Source organism: Molothrus ater, chromosome 28, assembly GCF_012460135.2.
Source record: "Molothrus ater isolate BHLD 08-10-18 breed brown headed cowbird chromosome 28, BPBGC_Mater_1.1, whole genome shotgun sequence".
NCBI classification, from domain to species: domain Eukaryota; kingdom Metazoa; phylum Chordata; class Aves; order Passeriformes; family Icteridae; genus Molothrus; species Molothrus ater.
In genome coordinates this window covers 3,880,773-3,898,191 of record NC_050505.2, presented here as the reverse complement: position 1 = coordinate 3,898,191, position 17,419 = coordinate 3,880,773, and positions in this window count along the sequence as shown.

Genomic DNA, 17,419 nt, shown 5'->3' with positions numbered 1-17,419 from the left:
CTGATGGGACAGGGCTGGATCCACGGGGATGAGGGAGGGACTGGCCTGGGGGATCTGTGAGCAAAGAGAATTCCAGACTGGATTGGGTTGGGTTGGAAGGGGCTGTGAAGATCTTCCTCCATCCTTCCACTGTCCCAGGCTGCTCCAGCCTGGCCTTGGGCACTGCCAGGGATCCAGGGGCAGCCACAGCGCCTCTGGGAATTCCATCCCAGCCCCTCTCCCAATATTTCTTCCCAAAATCCCATCCCAAACCTGCCCATGGAATCCTGGAATGGTTTGGGTTGGAGGAGACCCCAAAGCCCATCCAGTCCCACCATGGGTCCCACAGCTCCCCCTGTCCCAGGGGGCTCCAGCCTGGCCTTGGGCACTGCCAGGGATCCACAGCTGCTCTGGGAATTCCATCCCAGCCCCTGCCCACCTTCACAATGCATTTACAGCACTTTGCCTTGTCTGCAGCTCAGTGGAAGCAGCGACTTTGGTGTTATCACCTGGGGTTGGAGATTAAATATTTTCATTAAGTCTGGAGTCTTTTCCACTCCTAAAAGCATTTCTGTAGCACTGTTTACTAAGCACAATCATCTTTATATAAAAATAAAGAAATTATCTCCCTTTTCTAATGCTGTGAACACTCATTGCCTTTTCCTTCCTGCAATGACAACAGGAGAATTGCCCTTAATTAAAATAATGCAAAGCACTGAGAATTCTTGGGGAAAAAAATATTCATGGGGTGGGGGAGGAGAAATGGTAGGAGATCAAACTAATTTTTTTGCATGAGCTGTAATGAAATACTTGGGACCAGGGCTGTAGACAGCAGCCTTCCCCATCTCCTTCTCCTCCTCCTCTTCCTCCTTCTCCTTCTCCTTCTCCTTCTCCTTCTCCTTCTCCTTCTCCTTCTCCTTCTCCTTCTCCTTCTCCTTCTCCTTCTCCTTCTCCTTCTCCTTCTCCTTCTCCTTCTCCTTCTCCTTCTCCTTCTCCTCCTCCTCCTCCTTCTCCTCCCTGTTTCATAAAATCACAAAATAATTTGGCTTGGAAGGGACCCTACAGATCCCCCAGTTCCATCCTCTCATCCATATCCATCCCCCATATTCCCATTTTTTTGAGATATACACACAAAATATGAAATCCCTGGGAAAATGCACGCCTGGTTTGGTGGTTTTTTTTTTTTCCCCTTAAAAAGTCTATAGCATTGAGCTGCCTTTAATTAATTTTACAAGATGATAAATTGACAGCATTACAACATCAGAAAGCCCATCCAGCAGAACCTTTATGGAATAATTTGTAAATCTGCTGCTCGTAAAATATTAAAGAAGAGCCGTGGTTAAAAGTTGAGTTTGACGCATATTGACGAGGACTGGGGACTAAAAATGGGAAAACACAGAGGGGGAATCTGGGTTTGGGGGCAGAAAGAGGGAGCTGAAGGGGTGCCCTGGGTGGGCAGAAGGGAAGTAGAAATATTTCATGGAATATCTCATGGAATATTTAATGGAATATTTCATGGAATATTTAATGGAATATTTCATGGAATATTCCATGGAATCATGGAATGGTTTGGGTCGGAAAAGGACCTTAAATCCCACCCAGTGCCACCCCTGCCATGGCAGGGACACCTCCCACTGTCCCAGGGGGCTCCAGCCTGGCCTTGGGCACTGCCAGGGATCCACAGCTGCTCTGGGAATTCCATCCCAGCCCCTGCCCACCCTGAGGTGAGAATTCCTTCCCAAAATCCCAATCCATCCCTGCCCTCTGGTCCTGGGAAGCCATTCCCCCTCTATTTTGCTTTTGAGTTTTCCCTTCTTGGGATTCTTCTTACTCCAGCAAGTTTTGTAATAAATATTATTTTATATTTATTATAAATAAAATGAATAAATACAAATATATATTTCAACATCTAGGAATTCATATAACTATATTCATATGAATAGAAATATAAATATATATTTAAATATATAGTAATTCCCTTTAAATTTTAAATAAAAATTATTCTACTTAAATATAATTATAATAAATGATACATATTATATTTTTTTACTCATTTTTTCCTTACAGACCACGCAAACATCCAGAAACACTTAATTTATATATTCTTTTTTTAATTATCATTTTTAAATAGCGCTGTGCATAAAGTTTTCATTTGGTTCATTTGGGGGGAAAAAAAACAAACCATGGATGACCTAAATAGCAAAAAAACTACCTTTGATCTTGCAGAGATTGAACTGTTAGCAGGAATTAATGACTGAAAAATGAACACGTGTGGCATCCCTCCAGAGAATAACGCAGAGCTCCGAATCAAAGAATCCCAGAGCAGGAGAAGGCAGCTCCCCACAAAGCTGGTGGAGCTTTTCCACAAAACGGTTGGAATTTTAAAGAGGGCTCCACAGGAAGGGAATGACCAGGCTGGACCAGAGTTTTACAGATGGAAATTCTCCATGGAGTGTTGTGTGCTCCTCACCGTTATGGGTGAATTTGAAGTGTTTCAGCCCTTGCTGGCTTCTTCTGAGTGTTGGAAAATCTGAAATAAGAGCCATTAAATCCAAATTTGGAGGGAAGGGAGGTGGGGATCAGCTGTGTCCCTCCAAACCTTCCAAATTGGTTGGAATTTTAAAGAGGGCTCCACAGGAAGGGAATGACCAGGCTGGACCAGAGTTTTACAGATGGAAATTCTCCATGGAGTGTTGTGTGCTCCTCATGTCATGGGTGAATTTGAAGTGTTTCAGCCTTTGCTGGCTCCACCTGAGTGCTGGAAAATCTGAAATAAGAGGCACAAAATCCAAATTTGGAGGGAAGGGAGGTGGAGGATGAGCTCTGTCCATCCAATCCTTCCCCACAGGCAGTGCCTGGACTCGGAGCTGCCGTTTGGGTGAGGAAAATGAGAAAAATAAAACATCCCACAGCAAGGCTGGAGTGCACGGCCTCGTTTTCCAGCACTGCCAAGCCCTTGGTGCGGATGGAATTTGGAGCTGAGCACATTTGGAATTCTGAGCTGCTACAATCCTAAATGATGAATTAGAAACTCAAATTTCTGCTCTTTGCATGGAAATTTATGGGGTTTTTTCCAGAATTCTGGCATCTTTTTCCCTCTAGGACGAGGGGAAGTGGCCTCAAGTTATACCAAGGCAAGTTCGGGTTGGATTTTAGGGAAAATTTCTTTTTTGGCAGAGGTGGGGTCCCAGATCCTGGAGGTGTTAAAAAACAAGTGGATGTGGCCCCTGTGGCTTAGTTTAGGTGGGATCTGGTCAAAGGTTGGACTTGATGCTCTTGGAGGTCTTTTCCAACCCCATTGATTCCCTGATTTTAGAGAATAAATTCTCCATCCCTAGAAGAGGGCAACACTGGGGGATTGAGAGTGTCCAACAAGCAGCAGACACCAAGGAAAAAAACTTTGGGTTTGCTGATAAATGAAATTAGACATTGAAAGATGAAAGAAACAACGGGGAAGAAAAACCCCTAAATTCAGTAAGAATTAAAAATTGAAAGGGAGGGTTATGCCATTTTTATAACCGTTTTATTATCATTAAACTCTTAAAATTTAAAAAAAAAAAAAAGAGCGGTCGGCGTTTTTCACAGAGAGACACCAGGAACTGCTCTGCATCTGTTCTTGCTGCTAATCCAATTACCAGCGACAGGATTAGCTCACAAACAAAGAGCTCTGCTCCTCTGCTCTGAAAATCAGACGGGGTTCGCTTTACAGGCAGCACCTCTCACACGCAGTGCCTCACCCAGCTCCGCCAGCTGCCGGAATTCCCTGCGCTCACTCACGGATTTTTATCATTTCTGGGGGGGAAAAAAATGGATAAGAATTTAGCAATCACCCTATCTTGGTTTTGAGGGTTTTGTGTCGTTAAATGTGTTTCAAAATGTTATAATTCCAATGGATTTGCGGGATGGGAATGTGGTGGTGTTCTCGGGGGTCCCAGGACGAGGGAAGAGAGGAGAATCTTGACTCCGTGTTTCCATGATTTATTATTTTATTATATGTATTATATTAAAAGTAAATGATATATTAAAACCATACTAAAGAATAGAAGAAAGGATTTTGTCAGAAGGCTTGAAAGGAAAGGAGTGGGATGACAATAAAAGCTCGTGACTCTCAGAGAGTCTGACACAGCTGGGCTGTGATTGGCCATTAACTAGAAACAACCACGTGAGCCCAATCCCAGATGCACCTGTTGCATTCCACAGCAGCAGATAACCATTGGTTACATTTTGTTCCTGAGGCCTCTCAGCTTCTCAGGAGGAAAAAATCCCAAGGAAAGGATTTTCCATAAAACATGTCCGTGACATGGGACGAAGCAATAATTTGGGTATTATTAAGGGGGGGGGGGACTGTCCCATGTGCCCCTGCCTTGCTCTGAGGACAAGAGTGGTGGAAGGAACCAGATTTCCTCACCTGGAAAGGGTTTGAGTGATGCTCAGCTGCTGCTGGAGACTGGGAGGTGCCTGAGGTTCTCTCACTGGTAAATTGCTGCTAAATCCCATTTACACACAGAAATCAGATGGGAACACCAAACTTCTTCAGCTTCTCCTCATCTTCTGTTGAGAGTTCCAGGGGGCTGGGATGGAATTCCCAGAGCAGCTGTGGATGCCCCTGGATCCCTGGAATTGTCCAAGGCCGGGTTGGAGCGCTCTGGATCTGTGGAAAGTGTGGGGACCCACGGTGGGACTGGATGGGCTTTGGGGTCTCCTCCAACCCAAACCATTCCAGGATTCCATGTTTAGATGGGATTTTGGGAAGAAATTCTCACCTCAGGGTGGGCAGGGGCTGGGATGGAATTCCCAGATTTGCTGTGGCTGCCCCTGGATCCCTGGCAGTGCCCAAGGCCAGGTTGGAGCCCCCTGGGACAGTGGGAGCTGTGGGACCATGGTGGGACCGGATGGGCTTTGGGGTCTCCTCCAACCCAAACCATTCCAGGATTCCATGGGCAGGTTTGGATGGGATTTTGGGAAGGAATTCCTGGCTGTGAGGGCGGTTAGGGGCTGGGATGGAATTCCCAGAGGAGCTGGGGCTGCCCCTGGATCCCTGGAAGTGCCCAAGGCCGGGTTGGATGGGACAGGGGGAGGTGTCCCTGCCCATGGCAGAGAAGAGAAGAGAAAAGAGAGAAGAGGAAAAAGAGAGAAGAGGGAAGAGGAAAATCCCAGCCAAGGCCGGGCTGCTGCAGCTTTAAGGGCTTTGGCAGCGAGGCAGAGCTGAGGCTGCCGAGCCAAATCTCACACAAGCTCCTTTTATTCCGTGTGCTGCTGGCTGAGGGGGGAAGGAGACCAACTGTGGCAGAAACAACGTGTGACATGAACACAAAACAAATGCCTGAATTTCAACTAAATTCCCCAAATTCACGGGGCTGCAGGGCAGAAGGTGGAGAGGGGAAAGAGAGGGACAGGAAGGGTTTGTGTGCCCCACGGGCAGAGAAAGGGAATTCTGCTGGGAAAGCCAGACCAGAGCTCACTTAATAAATGTGTACCCCTCAGCCTCTTTTACCCACATGGGATGGACTTGGCTGTGACCAGGATTTGTTTAGGTTGGAAAAGACCATTAAAACCATTGCATTTTTTTTTTTAGAAAATATGGTAAAAATTCTGGCAAGGCACGATCTGAGAAAAACTCACCTCACAGCCCAAAACCTCCTGGGTGTTGTGTTCTGAAAATCACCCAAACACAGGGCTTAGGTCAACCTGAAGTGGAGCAAAAGGTGCTTCCCTGACCCCATTTGTTTATAAAATGTAATTTATCAACCACAAAAGAATTTAGGAGTGACACCGTTTCAATAACCTTTTCTCTCGCTTATATATTTCTCAAATGCAGATTTTAAGATAAAACCTCTCAGGGTATTCAGAACAGCTGGAAAAGGTATTGACATGGTGTCAGAGCAATGAAAAGTACATTTCTGTAATCTCTGATCATTACAGACTTGTCATCTTATTACAAACCCAAATCAATGCTGGGGTTTTTTGGGTTTTTTTTTTTTGCTTTTACAGCATAATCTGTGCTGAAGAAGAATTTCCACTGATTGCTTTGTCAATGCCTGATGTGGAACCAGACAGGGACTTTCACAGCTCCCCCCTTTTCCCCTCCAAAATCTGTCAGACCCCCAGATCTGACATTAAAGACTTTGTCTCCAGACTCCCTGGCTGGCAAGGATGAGCTCAAACAGCAACTCAGGAATAAAAGCGATTTTTTTTTTTTGGTTTGATATAAAACAAACAGGAATCTCTCTATGGATTTCTCCCTATGGATTTCTTCCTATGGATTTCTGTGGCAGTCTGTGTTTTCAGCTGTGAGAAATTAGCTCCATCACACTCAGTTCTATGAGATACATGAGTAGAAAAATGTTGCAAGTGCTAAGTGTGAAAAATCCTTTTTTTAGGATTTTTTAGTATTTAGGACACCGGAGAAATGTCCTTCAGTACAAACCTGGGTCAGACCTTAAACTTGAGGCCTCTGGAATGGATCCCCAAAGTGCAGCACTGTCGGTAAAAATCAATGAAACTCAAAATTCACAACCACAGCACTTACACCAGGACTTCCAGGAATACCTGTGTGAGAAGGGAGAGGAACATCAGGAATTCTCAGGGATTCACACTTGTTAAAAAAAAAATAACATGGAGGAAAGACATGAGGAGATACCAAAAAATAGAGAATAAATAACATCACATCATTGTGAGGGTAACAACACAAGGAGGGTAAAACATGACTATAAATCTATATATCCATAATATTTGCCTTTTAATTGTGAGAGTCAACCAGCACATTGCTCATCTACCACAAAGCTGATTTATGTTTCAGTTCCTAATGGTTGGGAAAATTAATCCACAAACACCAGAGGTTTGTGTCCAAAAAGGAGACTGAGGAGTCATTTTTGACTTTATTCCAATAAAGAGAGAGGCCGTGGGGCATCCCCTGGGGTCTCTCCAAGTTTTGGAGGACTCAGCCTCCCTTTTTATCCCAATTTCCAGCCACATTTCCCTTCTCTCTTTCTCCATTTCTGAGGTACTTGAGAGGTTCAGACTTCCCAGCACACCTGATTCCCCTCTAACGTGTAACCCTCCCTTTTCATTTTTAATTCTTACAGAATTTTGGGGTTTTTCTTCCCCATTGTTTCTTTCGTCTCTCAGTGTCTAATGTCATTTACCAGCAAACCTAAAGTTTATTTGTAAAAGCAAATCTCTTTTTCCATTCATCAATCAGTGGAATCCTTCCCATTGCTTCTTTTATTTCCCAGTGCTGGTTTCATCCATCAGCAGACCCACAGCTTGTTTGGAAACACAAATCCACCATTTCCCTCATAATTGATAAATAAAAACCAAATAAAAAATAATTAAAAAATAAAAAAAAAAATTGCAAAAATCACCTGCTTGTGTTCTAGGGGTCACATCCTGCACTTGAAAAGGGCAGCAAAGAGGGAAAATCTCCATTTTCCAGTGACCTTCTGCAGCATTTCCCATCCGAGCAGAATCCCCCTGCAGGCACGGGACCCCCCGGGCCTGACACAAACACAGCAGTCAGAAAGGATCATAATTATTGCTGCCTTTTAATGATTTTAATAAGCCGGGAGAACCAAAGGCAGGTTAACCATTCCTCTGCACCTGACAGATCCCATTAAAAGCTCGGGGCCTCTCCGTGCTCAAAGGTCTCGTTTGACACATTTTGTCTGCGGGTCAGAACTGCAGCCCTTCCATCTTTCCGGTTGCATTTGCAGGATCTCTGCTCTCCATAACAAAGGGAGGGCTTAAGAGGCAAACACTACCTGACAAATGAGCTTCAAAGCGGGAATTATCCCCGTGGCATCGCTGAGTTATTTGTTTCCCTCCCTTTGGCGTCCACTGCTGGGGATGGGGAGGCTCCAAAGGGAGGGAAAAGAAATCCATAAATAAAAATAATCCGTTTTTCCACCATGAAAGCATCTCCTCCCTTTTTGTTGCGTTGATAAAGCAGGGCGATATAGAGTGATGCAATAAATATCTTTTATTATTTATGAACCACACCCAAAACCCCAAACCAAGCCCACTGTCCCCAGTAACTCCACACCCGACTCATTTCCAGCAACATCATGGAAAATAAAATATCAGGGAATGGTTTGGGTGGCCAGGGGCCTCAAAGTTCATGGGATTCCACAACCCCAGGGTGCTCCAAACCCCATCCAGCCTGGCCTTGGGCACTTCCAGGGATCCAGGGACAGCTGAAAATTTGGCCCATAAAAGGCCCATCCATGGGGAATTCTCGCCAGAGACCAGAGCAGGGGGCTCTGGAGGCTGTGCTCACAATTTGAAAGCTCCCCAAGGGTTGACCCCACGTGCCCCCAGCACTGGAATTGCAATTTAGGGCCCCAGGAATGCATTCCAGGACTTTGGTGAATCACTTCCCTGCTCTATTCCACGATCTCCTTTCCTCCTCCATTCCAAGTCCTCCATTCCAAGCTGTCCCAAGGAAGTTTGCTGGCAGAATTCTCTTTGTTAATGTTGACTGAGGCAAGGCATTCCAGCTTCAGCAGGGAAGAACATGACGGGTTCCAGGAAAGGGAACACTCCAAGGAAGTGCCACCACCAGCAGAAGGTTTTATTAAGGTTTTATTAAAGTTTTATTAAAGTTTTTATTACGGTTCTCTCAGACCTACCAGCAGCTCCTTTTCCTTCCAGGAACCCTGCCACAGTCCAGGCAGGATTTTTCCATTTCTCAGTTGGAATTCCATGAGGGAAACCAGCAGCCAAGTGCAGATAAAGGCAGGGGATGAGTGTGGAAGGGGATTAGCTGTGCTGAGCTAATGGGATCAGCCACCCCCTCCCAGGGAACGTGGGCAAACCCCCTCTCCTGCCTCCCCTCCATCCAGCCATACCCTTGGCACCTCCTCAGAATAAATGTGCCCATTCCAGGCTTCTAGGAAATAATGACTCGCACTAATTACTCTAATGAGGATTCTACTTTGACTTCCCTCTTGCCGGATTTCTTTTCTCTGCCACATAAAGCCAGGCTGTTGGGAGAGCTGAGTTTAATGAGTTTCGTGGTGTCAGCCCAGCTCCTCTTGGAGCAACCTCCATAAGCACCAACCCAATCACACTAATTAGGCCCCTGGTTGCCTCTGTCTGCAGAAAAGCCAAGGACAGGAGGGATATTAACCCACCTCCTTTATGAGAGCAATCTCAGAGGGATCCCCAGAGATTTAAACAGAATTACACTTGCAGAGGAACGGGGAGGGGAAAAAAAATACACTGAGAGCCCTCAGCTCAGGTTGAGGACAAATCAAATATTCTGAGTTTTGATGCATCCCTGCCCAATGCAATTACAGCTCTGCTGAAGGTCGTCGTATTGATCTGAGACAGGGGAGAACAAGGGAAGGTGTTCCTGCCCTGCTCAGACAAAACTCTGGAGGAAAATCTCCCAAGCAATGGTGGCAGGGAAGCTGAGGGACCAGAAAGGATTGTTTGGTTTTGAAATCAGAGAGTGTGACCGTGTTCACAGGGGTTCTTGGATGGGGGAAGAGACGAGAGTCTGACTCCATGTTTCAGAAGGCTTGATTTATTATTTTATGATATATATTACATTAAAACTGTACTAAAAGAATAGAAGAAAGGATTTCATCAGAAGGCTGGCTAAGAATAGAATAGAATAGAATAGAATAGAATAGAATAGAATAGAATAGAATAGAATAGAATAGAATGATAACAAAGGTTTGTGGCTCGGCTCTCTGTCCGAGACAGCTGGGCTGTGATTGGCCATTCATTAGAAACAACCACATGAGGCCAATCCCAGATGCACCTGTTGCATTCCACAGCAGCAGATAACCATTGTTCACATTTTGTTCCTGAGGCCTCTCAGCTTCTCAGGAGGAAAAAATCCCAAGGAAAGGATTTTCCATAAAAGGTGTGTGCGACAAGAGAGGAGAAAGTTTTTGTTGTCTCCAAGAGTGAATTTTCTCCAAGAGTGAATTTTCTCCAAGAGCAGGAGAGGAATAAATCAGCTTGGCTGAGTGAGATGATGGGGCTGTTGAAGACATTCCCACTTGTCTTACTTGTTTCCTCAAGTCCCAGGTCAGGAATGCTCAGGAGAGGAAGGAGAGAGCACAGAGATTGATTAATGTCTAAAATTATCAACGGGGATCTTGGGCAGAGATCAAGAATTGACCTTACCTGGTTTCAGCCACCCACAAATAAACACCGAGGACAGGAGAGTGAGGACAGCTCCAAGTTCAAACCTCACGCCTGTAAATTGTTCCAGACTGGGCTGCCAAGCCCAAAATAAAGCTCTGAGAGTGTCACCCCTCACTCCTCAGCTGCACTGAGCATGGCAGGGAACCTGAAATCAATAGGACAATGACAGAGAGTCCTTGCACCCCTTCTGACATCCCCTGCGTCTCAAAACTCCAAAAGATGTCCCGAGAGCTCCCCAATACCACTGTAGTTTTTGATTTTTGCTGGTTCTTCTACAAGAACATTTAGAAAAATGAACCACAAGGGTAATGCTGTGATTTTAATCCTGTTTTGAAGAATAGCGGCTCTTAAGAGGTCATAAAATTTGGAAAAATATCCAAGAGGAGAGTTCCACAAGGAACTGGAGGGATCTTGGAGGGTGAACTGAAGGCGGACACGTGCATTCGCATTAATTAACAGTCAGCTCATCTTGTCTCTATTTTTTAAACACCTCAGAAAGTGGCAGCAAACAGAGGGACATGAAAGAGCCGAGCAGCGCCACAGCCACGTTCTGCCCTTGCTCTTCTTGTTCTCCCAAAAGCTCTGAGCAAAGAGCTCATCCCTGCTGCAAACACCCAGTGTGAGAAATGCCAATCACTCGGGTTTAAAATTTTAAAAGTTTAATAGTAATAAAATGGATATAAAAATAGCAATGTAATTAGAGTAATAAAAATTTTGGACAGTTTGGATTTGGACAATATGAGACAATAAAAACAAAGGGTTAAGGACAGTCTGGGTAATTTTTCTGGGCAAAATAAGCCTGAAAAAGGACCCAGGTTAACAGAGGATTAACCCTTAAAGGCAACAGCTGTTGCATGTTCATACACCTCATCCATGATGCATAAATTCCATTCCAACACAGGATTCTGGCTGGGCAGTGCCAGCTTCTTCCTCTGAATCCTGAGCATCTTCAGGGCTGAGCAAGGAGGGAAGAACTCGATCAGAGGGCAATAAATTCTTTTTCTCTGAAAGACTGAGGTGTCCTGTGGCTGCTGTCTGGTGTGGGTACCTCATTCCTTTCTTTAAAGAAACATCCCACATAGCACAGTTTCTATTTTAATATTTTGTTATGACCTAAAACTCTATTTAACACACTATTTAATAAAATTAGCACAGCATAACTTTCTAACATAACACATATAATATTCATTTTTAATGTTTGGGAAAAACCAACCATAAAACACACATTTTTTTCACACCCAACAACGCAGCAGGAGTTCCACAGGGACATCCTGGAGCTGTTTACTCCTGGAGTACAGAGTGGCTGTGAATTGGAGGCCAAAGGGTGGAAGATCTCCATTGATGCTGCTCGGATACAAATCGCCCTGAAGTCAATAAGGATGATGAAAGGGTTTTTTTTTTTTAATGTGAAACTGGGTCAGTTTTGGAACAAGAAAAGGAAGGTGAAGCGGGGAATGCCAGGAAGAGCAGAGCAGGGAGTGGTGATCCAACAGCAGAGCTGGGTCAGGGTTAGAATCAAAAAGAAAATGCCCTGCTCAAGGATATTTGTATTTTTGTTCAGATGTGTTTTGAGTCTTCAAAGATTAAGCTCAGGACTTCTTTGTCTATCAAGGAATTGGGGAAAAAAAAAAAAAACCTTGGAATGTGAGCATCCACCTTGGTTTATGATGTTTGAAACCCACCGGTTCTTAATCTCCTTTCAGAGGGTTTAGCTGGATTTAGATGGCAGGAGGAAGAAAAGGGCGCAATGGGCACGGGAGGGGTGGGGAGAAAGGGAAATCTTTAAATTGCCGTCGATGATCAGAGGGAGGGAAGCAGAGGCTGCTGCCCTCGGGGCGGGATTTGTCACAAATCCGCGTTGGGAGCAGCTGCGTCCTCCGGGGATTGAGGGAGAGGGGAGCCCTTTACCCTTTGGGGTCTGGTTCAAAGAAGGGGCACGGGTGGATTTGAACAATCCCAGGGACGGGCTGGAAACTGATTTTCGCTCCTAATCTCCAGGCAGGGAGGGATCTGCTCTGGGCTGCTCGGGGAGCTCCCCCTCCTGTCCTGATCCTTGGGTATTCGCAGGATTTTCCCTCTGCTCCCTTAGACAGAACCTGGAGTCTCAGCCCTGGTACTGAACCCATGTTTAATGGTTTTTCTGCTATTTCCATCAGTTAGAAAAAAATTCTCCTTGGATATTTGCAGGATATTCCCTCTGCTCCCTTAGACAGAACCTGGCATCTCAGCCCTTGTATTGAACCAATGTTTAATGTTTTTTCTGCTATTTCCATCAGTTAAAAAAAAAAAAATTCTCCTTGGATATTTGCTGGACCTTCCATCCTGCTCCTTGGATATTCGCAGGATATTCTGTCCTGCTCCTTGGATATTTGCAGGATTTTCCCTCTGCTCCCTAAGACAGAACCTGGCATCTCAGCCCTTGTACTGAACCCATGTTTAATGGTTTTTCTGCTATTTCCATCAGTTAAAAAAAATTTTTCCTTGGATATTTGCAAGATATTCCCTCTGCTCCCTTAGACAGAACCTGGAGTCTCAGCCCTTGTATTGAACCACTGTTTAATGGTTTTTCTGGTATTTCCATCAGTTAAAAAAAAAATTCTCCTTGGATATTCACTGGACCTTCCATCCTGCTCCTTGTATGTTTGCAGGATTTTCCCTCTGCTCCCTTAGACAGAACCTGGAGTCTCAGCCCTGGTACTGAACAACTTTTAATGATTTTTGTGGTATTGGTTTAATGGTTTTTCTGGTATTTCCATTCCAGAAAAAAAAAAAAATCCAGTTATTCTGGACTCTGCCATACAAGGCTAAACCAAGAATAAAACAAAACCTCCTGGCTCCAATGGATGGATTTTTTCCCATCAGTTCCATGAATTATTATGAAAGTTTTTTTTTGTGTGAAACTGGCTCAGTTCTGCTCCTTTTTGCCCCTCATGCTACTTCACAGGAAACTCTGATTATTCACTATCATCTGGGACAGGAGCTGTTTCAAAATCCCAGTTTCCAATGGAACGGATCTCCTCAACTCAGCAGGGAGACAAAGCAAGGAGTTGGTTCACAGAGGAGGGAAAAAAGAGGAAAAATCTTAGAGACTTTTGTCCTACCCCCATCCCAATTGTGACAATTTACTGCCACACTGAGATCCTGAAAAATCTCCTGTTTTGCACAGAAACCCCCAGACCTTCCCAGTCCCCAGGCAGGGATCCCTTTCTGATCCCAGCTGTCCCTGTGCTGTTTTTCATGGGGAGAGCAGCGCTCTGAGAATTCTGATTTTTTTTTTTTCTCTGCCACATAAAGCCAGGCTGTTGGGAGAGCTGAGTTTAATGAGTTTCGTGGTGTCAGCCCAGCTCCTCTTGGAGCAACCTCCACAAGCACCAACCCAATCACACTAATTAGGCCCCTGGTTGCCTCTGTCTGCAGAAAAGCCAAGGACAGGAGGGATATTTTTGAAATATAATATAATATAATGTATCATAACATAACATAACAGTGATTTTGGCCACAGCCACTCGTTTGGTGGTGGATCAGGGAGGTTTTATCTCCAAAAGCCCCAAAGTGGAAGATGCCCTGAGCCCGGCCGTGTCAGTGCAGTGCAGGATGGGACTGGAGAGAGGCACAGGGAAACTCCTGAGCGCAGAGATAACACAAAGAAATCAGTCCCCAGTGTGAATCCTGAATTATGGCACAGTTTCACACCCGGGGACTGAGTTCCTGGACACCCAGCATTCTCAGGGATCCCGCAGGGAATCGCAGGGCTCCTGTGGGACAATCCACATCTCACACCTGCTCCCCACCCCCTGAACCGTTTTCTGCTCCAATTGCTCCTCATGGCTTCTGAAACCCAAATCTTGCCCCTTTTTCTGAGGCCCTGCTTTAATTCCCATGCTGCCTGCGCTGTTTCCTGGGACAGAGAGAATTCCTAATGATAGCCAAGGTTTGTCAAAGGCAGCAGCTCATTTAGGCCTGGCTCCCCTCAACAAACCCAGGCTCTTCATCTGTCCTTTTAAGTTATCCTCCAAAGGCTTTATTTCAACAGTGCAGATGAAGACTCAAGTCTTTTTAAGTAACTGCTTTATCCTCTTTGGGAGGCAATTAAAGAGTGCAAGAAATTACCACCTTCTGTTTCTATTCTTGTCAGGCCTGGATAATTGGTTTGTTTTAAGGGAGGGAAAAGCCACTCAGACATTGCCAGCTTCAACATTTTCAGCTGCTGGGAGATGAGCAGGGCCACAAAACAAAGGACAGAGGGATTTGCCCCAAATTTCCCCACAAGCAGGTGAATTCTGTCAGCTCTGGCATCACCTGGATCTTCAGAAGAGCAAGGAGTTCCCTCATCAATGTCCTGCCATCCTCCCTCTGTCTGGGACACAGATTTAGAGCACACTCAGGTAAATTTTTGCATGAGCAAGCTCCAGGTGAGCTCTCCCTGCCTTGCTGGGCTGCTTTCCCTGCCTCCCCTTGTCACCCCTTTCTTTAGTGGAGTTTTAGTTTTAGTCCAGCATTAATATAATATAATTAATATTATAATTGATTTTATAATCATTAGATTTATTATATAATAATGTTTATAATAATACAAGTAATATAATATCATTTGGAAATTATATGATCTTATAATTAAATTATATTATATTACAATATAATATAATGTATCTGTATATTTCTCTTCCTTTAGTGGTTTTAGTATAGCATTAATATGATATAATACAATATAATACAATCAATATAATATTATATGATATAATATGATAAGATATATAATATAATATAATATAATATAATATAATATAATATAATATAATATAATATAATATAATATAATATATCAGCCTTCTGAGAACATGGAGTCAGACTCCTCATCTCTCATCTCTCACCTCACCCTCTCCCTCTCTATCATGATCCTCATGTTAGAGGGCAAAGGATGCACTACTAATTCCAGGAGCCCCCATTTCCCTGCCCAGCCCATGCCAGGGGCAGGGAATTCCAGGGGCAGGGAATGCCAGGACAGGGAATGCCAGGGTCAGGTAATGCAGGGAATGCAGGGGCAGGGAATGTAGGGAATGCCAGGGCAGGGAATGCCAGATGCAGGGAATGCAAGGGCAGGGAATGCAGGGAATGCAGGGGCAGGGAATGCCCCATGCCAGGGTAGGGAATGCCAGGGCAGGGAATTCCAGATGCAGGGAATGCAAGGGCAGGGAATGCCCCATGCCAGGGCAGGGAATGCCAGGGCAGGGAATTCCAGATGCAGGGAATGCCCCCCCCGCCATGGGGCAGCAGCCCTGCAGGCTCTGGCAGCAGCAATCAGCAATGCTGACCCCCGTGAGCTGTTTGCCAATACTGCGGCTCCTTCAGCTGCTGCTGCTGCTCTTTAACCACAGCCCGGGCAAAGACAAATCCATACAATCACTAAAATTGATCAGGAGTGGATGAGGGAATGACAGAAAGTTTCTGGGCTGGATGTATCCACAGTGCACAAGCCTCAACTTGAAAGGTTTGAAATTCAATTACAGAAACTAAAATAAATGACCATAATGTTTTCTATTATCAGATACATACAAATCATCTTCCCTTCCTTCCCCTGCCCCAATAAAACAAGTTTCAATTACTTTTTCATAATCAACAAGCTTGACCTTCTATCAGAGTCCTTTGGCAGTGCAGAACTTGGGAAGTTAAATCATAGATCAGAGTAGGACAACACAGCAGAGGATCTGCAGCCTCCAAGTGCAGCATCTTGGTGAAAAAAAAATAAAGGATTAAATGCTTAAAATGCAGCTGGGGCAACCAGAGGAAAAGCTGAGCATGGAGCACCAAAATCCAGGGTAATTAATGGGTATATACAGAATTTCTCGTGTTTATTCAGTCTGTGTGTCGGACTGCAAAACCCTGGGGTGTCCAGAAGAAATCCCCATCTTTGCCAGCCAGCTAAAAAGCCATGGATGTGATTCCCCCTTGGAATCTGCAGCTCTCAAAAAGGAAAATTGTTTATCAGGGGGGTTGATGCCATGGCCTTGATGGAGTTAATTGAATTAGTGCCTGGTGCAGATGTTTGAGCTGGTTTTAGGGCTGGTGTTGATCTGGTCTTAAAAGCCCCCCTCATGCTCGAATCACGGAGGTTAAATTACATCTCTCAATAATCTGCAGCCAGAAATAGCACAGCTAAAAATAAGATTTTCTTTTCCTCTGCCATTCATGCCAACCCCTCAGAACTCAGTTGTTTGCTGTGCCTGCACCTTATGAGGGGAATTTTTGGGGGTTCTGCAGGTTCCCAGCACATCCCTCCCACCCCGGGGCAGCTGAGGGGTGAGTGAGGGCTGGGATGTGCAGCCAGCACGGAGCTGCCCCTCCAGACGCCCAGGAAATGTGTGCACACAGCAGAGCCTTGGTTTGGAAAGCCAGGAGTCTGCTAAGGCAGGCAGGAGCCTCCCCTGAGATGGAGAATGTGAACCCTCCCCACCCCTCCAAATTGTATAAATTTTAAATTAAGGGGCTCTCAGGCAAAAATATGGGAGCAGGAAATAACAGTTCTTTAATAGGGAAAGGGAAAAAAAATAAAGGGATAAAATAAACAATGCAATAAACTAAACCAACAGTGCCAGAGTCAGAACCCACCCTGACACCCTGTGGGTCAGGGTGTGGGCAGCAGAACCATTGGAATTGTGGCTCAGCCCTCCTGCAGTGCCAGGGCTGGTTCTGCTGGAGCAGGGATCCTGGAGAAGGGTGGAGTCTCTTCCTCTGAAGATCCAGGGGAAGGAGAGGCAGCTGCTGCTCCTCTGGGGAATCCCGTGGGGAAGCCGTGCTGGTGTTCCAGAATCTCCAGATTATATCCAGGCAGGAATGCTTGGCTGGTGTCCCAAAACCTCTGGATTATATCCAGGTAGGAATGCTTGGCTCCTCCCTCTGGGCTCACATCTGCCAATGGGATGCTGCAGTTCTTATCAGCCATGCAGGGACATTCCATGGCTGTTATCAGCAGTGTCCCCTCCCAAGGGAGGAGTGACTGTGGTCACTCAAAGAGAGAGATAAGGCAAACTGCCCACTTGACAAAGGTAATCTGCCATCCAGATGGGAACTGAAATCATCTTGCATTGCAATCTTCAACAAGCAGGAAAAGCTCTTTTCCCAACCCCAGAGCTCATTTCTCACCTCAAACTTTCTATTTCTGGGACAAATCCTGAGGTCTGGAGCCTTCTGCTGCTGTTTGAAGGGCAGAGCTGACGCCTGAACCTTTCACAGGTGCCTGGGAAGGCTCTGTGGCCCAGGGGGGAAAAAGGGGTTTTAGCCAAGG